This window comes from Diadema antillarum, unplaced genomic scaffold (genome assembly GCF_040938485.1).
Source record: "Diadema antillarum isolate AM-2024a unplaced genomic scaffold, OU_Dant_1.0 seq00001523_RagTag, whole genome shotgun sequence".
NCBI lineage: Eukaryota > Metazoa > Echinodermata > Echinoidea > Diadematoida > Diadematidae > Diadema > Diadema antillarum.
Genome location: NW_027272255.1, coordinates 399,127 through 412,910, shown reverse-complemented (window position 1 = coordinate 412,910; position 13,784 = coordinate 399,127).

The window sequence follows — 13,784 nt, the reverse complement described above, 5'->3', positions numbered from 1 at the left end:
GTTAAACCGGTGATAGCTGGCGTTTATCTCCTTGAGTCTTCTACTTCTCACAGGTGTATTTTGTGCTCTCTTGTGTGTCTCTTTAGAGGAGACTTTAAACACCTCGAACTGTTGTTTCATCTTACCCAAACTGGAATTGTCATGAAGCTCACTCTGTCGGTTGAAAGGTTTGGGCGTTTCCACTGGAGGTGGCTGATACTGGTCATTTTCAATTGTGAGTGAAATCAGTAATTACTTTGAGTGTTAATCTATTATAGTGATATAGTAACTAACATAAAGTGTTGGATTTCATTTCAGATAGCATTGGAATAGAAGAGAGAGAAAAAGAGAGAAATTAAACGTTGAACAGACATCGGATTTCATCACGCCATTAACGACTATATATCAAAGAATCATTTCTTTTTCTCCATGGCCTCCGTCATAATCAAGTAATTGAGCATATGCTTTATTTGCAACCTGGGATCTTTTCTTTTGAGTGTGTGTATGTGTGTATATGTCTGTATGGATATTATTCAAAAGCTATATGTCTCTATTCATGTTGTTTAATGCAACTTTATGAAGGATCATATACATGTTGTGTTTATGTGTGAAAACAGTTATTGTTCAAAAACTATGCGGTTATCAATTGAAATAAAAATCTAGGGGATCATTCAATATTAATTTTCAGTGAGACAATGCTTTGATTAGTTTCTGGTTACTCTTTTCCAACTGACAATAAACAACGACCGCCATGCAGTGCTGCTTCCCGGATCACAGGCCCAATTTTGTCCCACCATCGTCACGCCCAAGGGCAAAAGCATTCAACTCGTTCCCGTCAGTGCGCGAAGAAACTTGCCTTCTGATGCTTTCCCCGGTTTGGCTGAAATGGCGGGAAATCAGCTGGTATGCGTCCCACCAGGTAAGACGAAATGTTTCAGTTTATTATTCACGAGGTTCGTTAATCCGGAAATTAAATAAGGGTCGTTATTCCGAAGGTTCGTTAATTCGAAAATTAAATCGATTCATTCTTCCGAAGGTTTGTTAATTTGAAAAATTAAATAAAATTCGTTTTCCGAAGGTTCGTTAATCGGAAATTGAAATAAGGGCGGGTATTTCGATGGTTCGTTTATTCGAAAATGGATTATACTTCGTTGTTTCGAAATTTCGTTCATACGCACAGTATTTTGATTTCATGAATGAAACGAACATTTTTTGATAGGCATACGAAATTTGTGTGTTTTGGAATAACGAACTTTATTTCTTTTTCGGATGAATGAACCTTCAATTCGGTATCATCCGAGCAGAAAAGCAGGGAGAGAGCAAAGTAACCATACGTTGTGTAATCACTTAAGCTTTACTATACGACAATCACGTCTATCCTTGCAGTGATCGATGGCTGTTATCTGGTCGTTGCCGTAGCAACTGCAAGTATGGAAGTGCAACTTCAGTGAGACAATGGCAAACATCTCTACGATATAAGTATTATACGCATGTATTGTCATGACATGTACTGCGCACAGAGAAAAGTGTAAGAGATGAATAATTTGGTTTACGATAGATAATTGGATAAATTAACGTGAATAAGTGGGTAAATAATTAACTAGATGTGAATAGAAAGAAGGAGAGAGAAGGAGAGATACAGATTGATTGACAGAAGAGCGAGATTGACAATGAGACACAACAGTTGATGTGATTAAGAGTTCCAAACGTCGAGCGAAACTCTTTCTGTCAGTGTTTGACTATGTCCTTCAATTCGTTAATTCGTTTGTTGATATCAGGTCAAACTGCACCCTTTATTGAGGATCTTGTCTGTTGTTGTCATGGTTTTAATTAGTTATCCATACAGTTACGTTATCCCCTATTTAAAATGTTGTCAAGGTCGAGAATCTTATATGAAGCTAAAATGCACCCAATATAGCTTCTTTGTCGATGCCACTGACTTATTCATCCCACGAGACCGACACCCACAAGTCATACAGCCCACGAGTTCGACATCGAAAACAGGTCCCTGAGTCATACAGCTCACGAGTCATACAATTATTAACCCATGAGTTCGACACTAGGCAAATAAAGCCCATTAGCTCGACAACAGCCTACGAGTTCGACAGATACAACACGGCGCTTAATGTGTCGGTCTCGTGGGCCTTGTTAGCTTAGTGTCGAACTCATGGGCTGTATGACTCGTGGGTGTCGGTCTCGTGACGTGCACCCGAAAAAACAAACAAACAAACATGAAAGCGGATATATAGTGTTGAACATTGTTAAAGGGGAAGTCCAAGTGATTTTCATAATTTCACATCGTGCAGTACATAAATCGGGTATCGACAGCTCCATGTTAAAATTTGTGGAATTTCTGCCGGTGGGGATGGTGGCTGCTCTACCTAGATTGCAGGCTAGTATGGCTGGTGGTGTTTGTTCGTTTATGACTGAGTGTTTGCTTTTGTGATGGTGGATATTGAATGTGATTTTATTTTCATTGTTATTTGAAGGAGTGTTGGGATGTGTTAGTTGTGTGATGTGTGGAAGGGTTACTGGAGTGCGATTGATAGAAATGAAGTTATGGGACTTTATGATATTTTTGTTCTATTGTAAAATTTTATGGAGACCTTCTCGATTGCTGTTGTTTTTTTTATATATTTCCTTTTTCCTTGGTTGGATTAATGTACCCCAGATTTAAGTTATAATTCTTAGAGTTAGATTTGTGGTAAATTGTATATATATATATATATATATATATATATATAATGTGTGTGTGTTTGAATGCTATGATTTTTGTGCTTATGGTTATGAAATCATTCCTTTTATATCAGTGTATAATTAGGTATGTGCATCTGTGCAATTCGACCGTTAGTCGCCAAAATCAGATTTTAATAAAGACCTTTCAATCAATCAATCAATCTATCTATCTATCTATCTATCTATCTATCAATCAATCAATAAGTCAATCAAATTAATCGTCGTCCTTGAGCAGAGAAGCCAATACGTGTACTATGAAGACCCCAAAACGAATTACACTGAACAAGGTTGCACTTTCACAATAAGAATGCATGAGTTGGGGCTCGCCATGGAAATACACGAGTATAGGAGGCTCACATAATTATTTCAGAACGTAGCAATGCAATTCAATTACAATGTACATGATAGCGCTTGCTGAACGAGGTCACCTGTGTAGAATCTATTCATGCTTTCTTCTTTTGTTCTGCTTCCTTGAGCCCCACTCATGCATTCTTATGGTGAAGCTGTTATGTCATCATCCTTCAATATCACTGTTCATTGTGATTTGTTTTGAATTTTAGAAAAATTGCATTCTCATCCCTTATGCCATCACGGTCACTAAAAATTCGGAAACTCTGTACCCAGTATTATGACCAATTTATACACATTTTTTTTTTTCAAATGTAAAAGTCTGAAAATCAGCAGGAGTTCTCCTTTAGAGGACAAGTTCACCTTCATAAACATAAGGATTGAGAGAATGCAACAATATTAGTAGAACACATCAGTGAAAGTTTGAGGAAAATTGGACAATCGATGCAAAAGTTATGAATTTTTAAAATTTCTGTTTTGGAACCGCTGGATGAGGAGACTACTACAGCTTGTGAGTCATATGCGTACAACAGTATAAAGAAAATATAAAGAAAATTCAACATATTTTCACTTTTTTCGCATAATAAAAGAGCACTTGACTTGCCTCTTTCTAAAGGCAGGGGGAATAATATTATCCATAACATTTGTCGGTAACGAGTCGGGGGAATGTGTACTTTTTTCATAAGATGAAATTTTGTGAAATTCTCTTTATATTTTCCTTATATTGTTGTACGCATGTGACATCTAAGTTTTTCACACACTGCAGTAGTCTTCTCATCCAGCGGTTACTGCACAAAAACTTCAAAAATTCATAACTTTTGAACGGATTGTCCGATTTTCCTCAAACTTTCAATGATGTGTTCTACTAATATTGCTACATTCTTTCAATCCTTATGTTTATGAAGGTGAACTTGTCCTTTAAGTAGTGAGAAATAACAAAAGTTTTTCCGTTCATTTCCAAACTTTTTTCATTCAATGTAATATATTTGTGGTTCAATTTCTTCCCGAGAGATCTGGAATATGTCAATCCTAGTTTCAATTCGTCTTTTGTCGATCATTTTTCGAACAAAGTCTATTCAATTAAGTCATATGTCACACATTTTCGTCATTTACAATTCCAATTCGTTCGTCACACTCGCTGCACACTATCTAAACAGCAATTTAAGCAATTTCGTCTTTTAGCGATCATGTTCGTCAAATTTTCCTTCAAATTCGTCTCACATCTTTTCTCTTGTGATTTCTTGGTTGTTTCATTTTTCCTGCATCCGTTCACTTCTCCGTATTATTTCGGTGTAACATACACACAGCACGTACTTTACCCCCAAACACACACACACACAAAACACATACAAACATGCACCCACGTACAAGCACGCACGCGCACACAAACACACACACACACAAACATACCATTCTCGCAGAACACACGGAGACAAACATAAATATGTAAATATATACAGTGATCCACGATTTCCAGACAATTTTACAGGTGTGTGCATGTTTGTCTGTGTTTCTTTAATAAAGTTTGTTTTATATGTGATAACATAAAATCAGAAAGTAAAAGAGCTCAAGTCCAAAAGTTCTCGCGACAAGATTAAAATGGTCTTTACTGTTTTTAATGTTTTGTGACTGCTTAGAATTAGTTCACTCTCACACCAGACCAACGCTATGTCCGACGAATTTGTTTTTAAAAATCATGAAACTGTCCGAACAAAGACGAATTTGATTCTTACATTCTCCAGTCAATGGGCGGCGAGGACGAATTCTAATGACAATCGACGATTTTGAATGCGAAGTCTTTGAAAATGGTTGACGAAAAACGAATGACAGTAATAATACTGGCTAGGTTGAAGTTAGGATTTGCATTCTGTGAGTTTCTCGGGACGAATTCGAATGACAAAAATCTTTGATATTGGATTTAAAAAGTGCGAAAATGGACCGGAAAACCTATAGTATCAGCCTTGCTTCCGCCAAAGTTAACCACATGCATGACTGCCATTTCCACGTTTTTATAAGCAGTCAGCATTTGCATGATAACACTTTTTTTGGCGATATGATGTATAGCAGGCAACCTCGTGTGGTTAATGAAAAAAAAAGGAGAAGAGAAATGCTCCCTTTTCTATCTAGAACGTGTCCATTTGTTTATTATTCATAAAAAAGAAGAAGAGGATGAAGAAGAAGAAGATAGAATTATGCTTTTATCAATTCAGAGTTAGAACAATGTACCCATGAAAACTAGTGTTTAAATGCAAAAAGAAAAGAGCAGTTTTTTTTAAGATTAAGGTTATCATCAAATGAAAAAAAAATGCAGTCTTTTCAATAATACTGCTTTTGTTGCATAACAAAAATATTTCAAAGTCATTGTTAAAATTATAACATTATGTTCTAATCATATTTTTTCTTTTTTTAGCATATCAAATCGCAAAATGAATTGACAAAATAGCCATATTTGTTTTTGTATTCAAACTCTTCACAAGTTAAGTTGATAGCACTTTGATATGATAATGTACTGATGAGATGAAAAAGATTTTCAAAAAAAATCAAGTTTTTCGTTTCCCACGCCAGTTAATAGACATTTGAACTGTACCTTAGTAATATTCAGGGGGATTTTGTGAAATAGCAGGTTCTGCGATCAACCCCAATAATTGATTTTCACGTATAGGGATAACTTTATCAAACCACTGAACAAAAATTCATTTCAATAGATGGCAATGGATATTTTTCAGATACAGGTCGGGAACGAGACATCTCCTTTTTACAAAGCATCATCCTATTCAGATGTCCATTGTGTAGGTTATCGTATAGTATTCGCTATTTGTCATTTATTTTACTTAATTTTACTTTACTACTTAACGTATAGTGTTCCACCGACAACAGGAAATGTATATGTAAATGTATATACAGTCACTTGGGACAGAAAAGAGTGAAATGAAGACAGTAAATCGGTAAGTTTTTTGAACAGTGACGAAATAGAAACTTTGATTGTGCGTCGTAAATTCGGAAAAAAAATGACAGCATAATGATTATAATGGCTTTGAGAATCAGAGTTAAAAGGTTTGTAAATCGCGTCGAGTTTATGGGAACCCTGCACCATTGTTCAAAGTCAATCCGCTTAATTGGGATGGCTAGTAACCGATCAGTGGGAATCAGTGGGAATGCTGAGGGATGATTGTTCCAATCCTTGTGGGATTCATTTAAGAGTACATTATATATCTACTGTTGTGTGAAAATTATTTGCTTCAGAACGGTCTCATATTCAAGTAATGTGCAGATTAATGCCTCGTCACTGACCAGGCACGCTAACCTGGAAACATTAAACTCCACATTACTTGAATATGACTCCGAGACCATTCTGAAGCAAATAATTTTCAAACAACAACAGATATCAGGGGCGTCACCAGCTTTTTTTCAAGGGGGGTGCGTTTTGACCCTAATGTAACGAGACTTTTTTTTTTTTGACAGACATTCGGAATATAGGAAGCTCTCAATCCCTAGACTTTTACTGTTGTTGAGGAACACCAAGCGGGGAAAGGGCACCGGCGTAATTAGGATTTCATCTTTTACAGTAAAAAAACTACCATTTGGAGCTATATTTTTTCGCTTTGGAAATAAAGGGGGAGGGCGCACCGGGCGCAGCTGCAGGCAATTACTGGCAGCAACATCAGGAGAAAGGCATAACAATTAAATGCGAGCGAGCGGAGCGAGCGAGCTTGAATATTTTGACATTTTACAGTAAAAAAAAACCCTGCTGTTTGTTGCTATATTTTTTCGCTTTGGAAATAAAGGGAGGGGGCGCACCGGGCGGAACTGCTGGCAATTACTGGCAGCAACATCAGGTGAATTGCATAACGATTAAATGCGAGCGAGCTTGAAAATTTTACATTTTACAGTCCAAAAGCTGCCGTTCTTAGCCATATTTTTTCGCTTTGGAAATCAAGGGGGGGGGGGGAGGTGGAGCTCATGCCACCGGGCGCAACTGCTGGCAATTACTGGCAGCAACATCAGGTGAATTGCATAACGATTAAATGCGAGCGAGCTTGAAAATTTTACATTCTACAGTCCAAAAACTGCCGTTCTTAGGCATATTTTTTCGCTTTGGAAATTAAGGGGGGTGGAGCGCATGCCACCGGGCGCAACTGCTGGCAATTACTGGCAGCAACATCAGGTGAGTTGCATGCATGACGATTAAATGCGAGCGAGCGAAGAGAGCGAGCTTGAAAATTTTACAGTTTACAGTCCAAAAACTGCCGTTCTTAGCCATATTTTTTCGCTTTGGAAATTAAGGGAGGGGGCGCACCGGGCGGAACTGCTGGCAATTACTGGCAGCAACATCAGGTGAATTGCATAACGATTAAATGCGAGCGAGCTTGAAAATTTTACATTCTACAGTCCAAAAACTGCCGTTCTTAGCCATATTTTTTTCGCTTTGGAAATTAAGGGGGGTGGAGCGCATGCCACCGGGCGCAACTGCTGGCAATTACTGGCAGCAACATCAGGTGAGTTGCATGCATGACGATTCTATGCGAGCGAGCGAAGAGAGGGAGCTTGAAAATTTGACATTTTGCAGTCAAAAAAACTGCCGTTCTTAGCCATATTTTTTCGCTTTGGAAATTAAGGGAGGGGGCGCACCGGGCGGAACTGCTGGCAATTACTGGCAGCAACATCAGGTGAATTGCATAACGATTAAATGCGAGCGAGCTTGAAAATTTTACGTTTTACAGTCCAAAAGCTGCCGTTCTTAGCCATATTTTTCGCTTTGTAAATTAAAAGGGGCGGTGGAGCGCATGCCACCGGGCGCAACTGCTGGAAATTACTGGCAGCAACATCTGGGGAATTGCATAAAGATTCAATGCGAGCGAGCGAAGAGAGCGAGCTTGAAAATTTTGACATTTTACAGTAGAAAAACTGCCGTTTGTAGCTATATTTTTTCGCTTTGGAAATTAAGGGGGGGGGGGGGCGTACCGGGCGCAACTGCAGACAATTACTGGCAGTAACATCAGGGGAATTGCATAAAGATTAAATGCGAGTGAGCGAAGAGAGGGAGCTTGAAAATTTGACATTTTACAGTCAAAAAAACTGCCGTTCTTAGCCATATTTTTTCGCTTTGGAAATTAAGGGAGGGGGCGCACCGGGCGGAACTGCTGGCAATTACTGGCAGCAACATCAGGTGAATTGCATAACGATTAAATGCGAGCGAGCTTGAAAATTTTACGTTTTACAGTCCAAAAGCTGCCGTTCTTAGCCATATTTTTCGCTTTGTAAATTAAAAGGGGCGGTGGAGCGCATGCCACCGGGCGCAACTGCTGGAAATTACTGGCAGCAACATCTGGGGAATTGCATAAAGATTCAATGCGAGCGAGCGAAGAGAGCGAGCTTGAAAATTTTGACATTTTACAGTAGAAAAACTGCCGTTTGTAGCTATATTTTTTCGCTTTGGAAATTAAGGGAGGGGGGGGGGGGTGCGCCGGGCGCAACTGCAGACAATTACTGGCAGTAACATCTGGGGAATTGCATAAAGATTAAATGTGAGCGAGCGAAGAGAGCGAGCTTTAAAATTTTACATTTTACAGTCCAAAAACTGCCGTTCTTAACCATATCTTTGGGGGCGCACCGGGCGGAACTGCTGGCAATTAGGTCCTACTGGCAGCAACGTCAGGTGAATTGCATAACGATTAGATGCGAGAGAGCTTGAAAATTTTACATTTTACAGTCCAAAAACTGCCGTTCCTAGCCATATTTTTTCGCTTTGGAAATTAAGGGGGGGTGGAGCGCATGCCACCGGGCGCAACTGCTGGCAATTACTGGCAGCAACATCAGGTGCATTGCATAACGATTCAATGCGAGCGAGCGAAGAGAGCGAGCTTGAAACTTTTGACATTTTACAGTAGAAAAACTGCCGTTTGTAGCTATATTTTTTCGCTTTGGAAATTAAGGGGGGGGGGCGCACCGGCGCAACTGGACGATTGCTGGCAGTAACATCAGGGGAATTGCATAACGATTAAATGCGAGCGAGCGAAGAGAGCGAGCTTGAAAATTTTACATTTTACAGTCCAAAAACTGCCGTTCTTAGCCATATTTTTTCGCTTTGGAAATTAAGGGAGGGGGCGCACCGGACGGAACTGCTGGCAATTACTGGCAGCAACATCAGGTGAATTGCATAATGATTAAATGCGAGCGAGCTTGAAAATTTTACGTTTTACAGTCCAAAAACTGCCGTTCTTAGCCATATTTTTCGCTTTGGAAATTAAAGGGGGCGGGGGGGGGGGTGGAGCGCATGCCACCGGGCGCAACTGCTGGCAATTACTGGCAGCAACATCTGGGGAATTGCATAAAGATTCAATGCGAGCGAGCGAAGAGAGCGAGCTTGAAAATTTTGACATTTTACAGTCCCAAAACTGCCGTTTGATGCTATATCTTTTTTTTTTTTTTTTTTTTTTTTTTTGCTTTCGAAATTGAGGGGGCGCACCGGGCAACTGCTGGCAATTACTGGCAGCAATATTAGGAGAATTTAAATGCGAGCGAGCGGAGCGAGCGAGCTTGAAAATTGTGACATTTTACAGTCCCAAAACTGCCGTTTGTAGCTATATTTTTTGCAGTAAGGGGGGGGGGGGCGCACCGGGTGGAACTGCCGGCAATTACTGGCAGCAACTTTAGGAGAATGGCATTACGACTAAATGCCAGTGAGGGAGCTTGAAAATTTGACATTTTACAGTCCAAAAACTGCCGTTTGTAGCTATACTTTTTCGCTTTGGAAATTAAGAGGGGGCGGGGGGGGGGGGACGCCCGGTGCGCCCCTCCCCCTGGACTCGCTACTGGTAGTCAAGGGTGTCGGTTTATGTTCATGACTGGGGGAGGTATCACCAGCGAGGTGGCGTCGAAGTGACCAAGTATGGGAAGGATGTCCAAAATCTATGTATATAGTCAACACTGTATATAATACACTTGCACTAGTAGATAATTATGTATAAAATCAGTGCTGCCAGAACCAGGGGTGCGAATTGCTTTTGCCCACGATTTTTTCTTTTCTTTGTTTTTGTCCCCGATGCAAAATTTCAAAAAAAAAAAAAGATAAATAGATAAAAAATTATAATCATTTAGTGTCCGGCGTTGAGGTCGCTCGCAGACTGAAGGTTTTTTTTTTTTTTTTTTTTTTTTTTTTTTAAGGGTCTGAAGGGGGGTGCGTTCGCACCCAACGCACCCCCCCCCCCCCCTGGTGACGCCCATGGATATATAATGTACTCTTAAATGAATCCCACAAGGATTGGAACAATCAACCTCCAGCATTCTGATTCCCACTGATCATACTAGCCATCCCCTTTAATTGGTTTGCAGAAAGCATGTGTTGGGAGCGTGTTGGCTTTCATATACTTCTGATTTTTTTTTCCTTTTTGGTAACAACGATAGAAATATCAATAATGAAAACAACAACAACGTATTCCTAATAATGATAACAGAATTATGCAAGAAGAGAAGATTGAGAAAGAAAGGAGGAGAAGTAAAAAAAGCGGAATAACATAATAAGTTTCTGCTTAACGCATTTTCTTTATATAATAATTTGATTTGATATGATATGATTTGATTTTATTAGTTCCTGCATTATGTAATTGCTCATGCAGATACGTACACATAATTATATCATATGCATTGATGGTACCATACATATATATACATAAACATTAATTGCTAACAAAGTTAATTTCTTCATTACCTGTGGAATGTACATACGGCAATACAGTTTCTTCATTGCCTTTACAATGTACAACAGAACTGCGACTCTTTTGAGTTGCTTGAACTAAATTTTATTTCTGTACTCTCTGAATGTACACATTCGGAATAGGACTCCCCCTCCCCCGTCATGTGGTATATTTAGCGTAATGTGAACAAACCCTTAGGCCTATACATATCATTTCAGCAAAACAGGGGCACTTTGAAAAGAATGGCGGTGCTTCAGTCTATTTGTAACGTGACGGAATATTACCCGCCGCAACAAGTATTTATGCAGAATTTAATTTAATGAAGTTCTTGCAAGTTACGTATACCCGTGACTCTTTTTTTTTTTTTATCATGGCTTCTATACTAAACACTAATTGACCCATGCAGTTCGCATTTACGTCAATATATAGGGCAATTTGCTAATCAGTTGCAATAAGCCAAGTTGCCGTTCGTAAAATTTAGCTTGTGAGGTGTCAATGTATGTTTTTATTTGTTTTTGTTTTAATATGATTGTTTTCTGTTTGTTGTGCACTTTGCGCAAACAGAAGACTGCAACTGGAAGAAGGGATGTGACGGGGAAGACTCGTTTGCCGCTCTGACATGTACTTGTGCTCTTGGCCTTGTTGGGACAAATTGTGCCATAGGTAACGTGCGTTTGATAACTGCACTATCCTGATGCTGGAAAGACAGTGTCCCACAGTGTGTTCACAGTGTGTTCACAATGTATCCACATAGTCGGCTATGTCAGCACGCTTGAATTTAACAGTGTGAAGATGATTTCACACTGCGAAGATGATTTTACACTGGTGTGTGTGTGTGTGTGTTTACAGTGTTCATGATTATAGTAAGGTCCTGTTTCACACTGTGAGTAATGATTGGCAATGTGTTCACAATCCATGTTAAACGCTTGGATTTAACAACGTAAAGAGATTTCACACTGCGTTCACTATGTGTTCACACTGTGTTCACACTGTGTTCACACTGTGTATCACGCTGTGTTTCACTCCGTAGAACAGTGTGTTCTTTCCAGCAGGGATAATTCACTCTTGGCGTGATTCGAACCGTTGTAAGTTTGTTGTACTTACTGTCCTCATGTCAGTGCTCCGTACAAACTTGTTAACAAATGACAACTTTCTAGATGAGATCAATCCAAAATTGTGGCGTCTTAGCTGTACTGTTTATGCACCATCAAGTAATCATTTAAAAAATGTATAATATGTATAACGTTCTTTCTCTAGTACTAATACGTGTATTTCAGAATATTTCATCATTGCATCTAGCTATTTGATGCAGTTATACCTTGTAAAATAACTGTCCTGCATATTCTGCCATTAGATATCGATGAATGCGCCAGTCACCCCTGCCTTAATGGAGGGTTCTGCAAAGACATCATCAACGGGTACCGCTGCCGCTGCCCGCTGGGCTTCGCTGGCGTCAACTGCGAAGAAAGTATGTCAGGACGATTACAAGATGCTCAAATACGTGCTTTATCATGTCAGAAATTAGATAACAAACTAAAGGGCATATTATGCGACTATTCTTTACAAGTTACTTTGCATTTTTCCTTATTTAAAGTTCTACCAAACTGCATGATAATCATGTCATCGCTTCACACTGACTTTTTTTTTGTGGGGTCATTCGAGCCACTGAAATCTTGAAATTACCCTTGCATTTACAACCTACCTCCCCCCCCCTCACACACACACACACACACACACACACACACACACACACACATCTACATTATTTTAACGTGTAAAATCAGATTGCACTGTCATGATAAATCTAGTTTATTGACATTATTATGCTGATGTCATCAAGTTAAAAAACCGATGAATATATTTCTTCAGATTTTGCTATACATCGGAGGTAAGGCACCCGATGATAACATTATACTCTCGCCTCGAACATTGAATGTTATCATTTTCCATGCAGTTGCAGCGGGAATCGGCTTTTTTGTGGATAGACGAGGAGATAGGATCATGTGTGGCTCGATCCCGGAGAACGAGACGTATCTTGAGGGCGTATTTCAAACTTGTATAGAAGACGCACCGGCTGTCACCGTCATTGCGTACGATCCCGTGGAAAGCATGATTTATTGGCTGAACGACGCGCTCGGGAGTCTATTCCGTGCCCATCACAGTGGATCCAGTAGAGAAGTGATTTTCAACGGAACAGGTGAAGTGTGTCGACCTGCTTTATTTCAAGGATGTTCCAACTGACTGTAATTATTCCAACAGTTGTCAGTAGTTTTCTATTGGTGTACAAAAGAATTCCACAGGTGCATTTGTGCCTTTTCTCGCCGGGTTTGATGCCGCCGTCTTGCTGAGCAATCTGAAGATTCATTTTGAGCGTTGTCATAATGTTGGCTATATTTTGCTTGTTCATTCATTAAATCAAATGAAATCTCACTTAGTGATAAAGCATATAAAATAAAAGTCAATTCCGTCTAGAAATATGTGCAAAAGTTTGAATCAGAGCTGTACCATGTGAAAATATTTAAAACTTTACCCTCCTGGAAAGCCGGTTTTATCACTTTTCCACTTAATTCCGACAAATAAAACTTAAACGGAATAATTTTATAAGTATCATTCTTTATCAGTAAATAATAGCGGCCGGGCACGGCTAGTCGAGTAATTTTCACTTTTATTTCATCAGTTTTTTTGCGCAATATATACTTTCGCGCATCCCTGTGTCTTTACCATTATAATATATCACCTATCTTTTAGAAGTAGAGAAGGCGAAAATTGATTACCATCACAAAGACATAATCTTCCTCTCTGCGCGGCAGATCAAGTTTGGCACATGATTCAAATATTTTCCAGTGGCGGCATCAAATGTGGGTTCAAAGGAAATAAGACAGTTGTGATTCCATTCTCTTGAACCTCCTTGTTTAATTTCACTCTCCATACAGACCATGCAGTCGTAATGTTTTGAAATAATTTTCGCAAAAAAAAAAGGTACTACAGTCGTCATTATCTTATGCAAACCTCTTCTATGAATGGTTA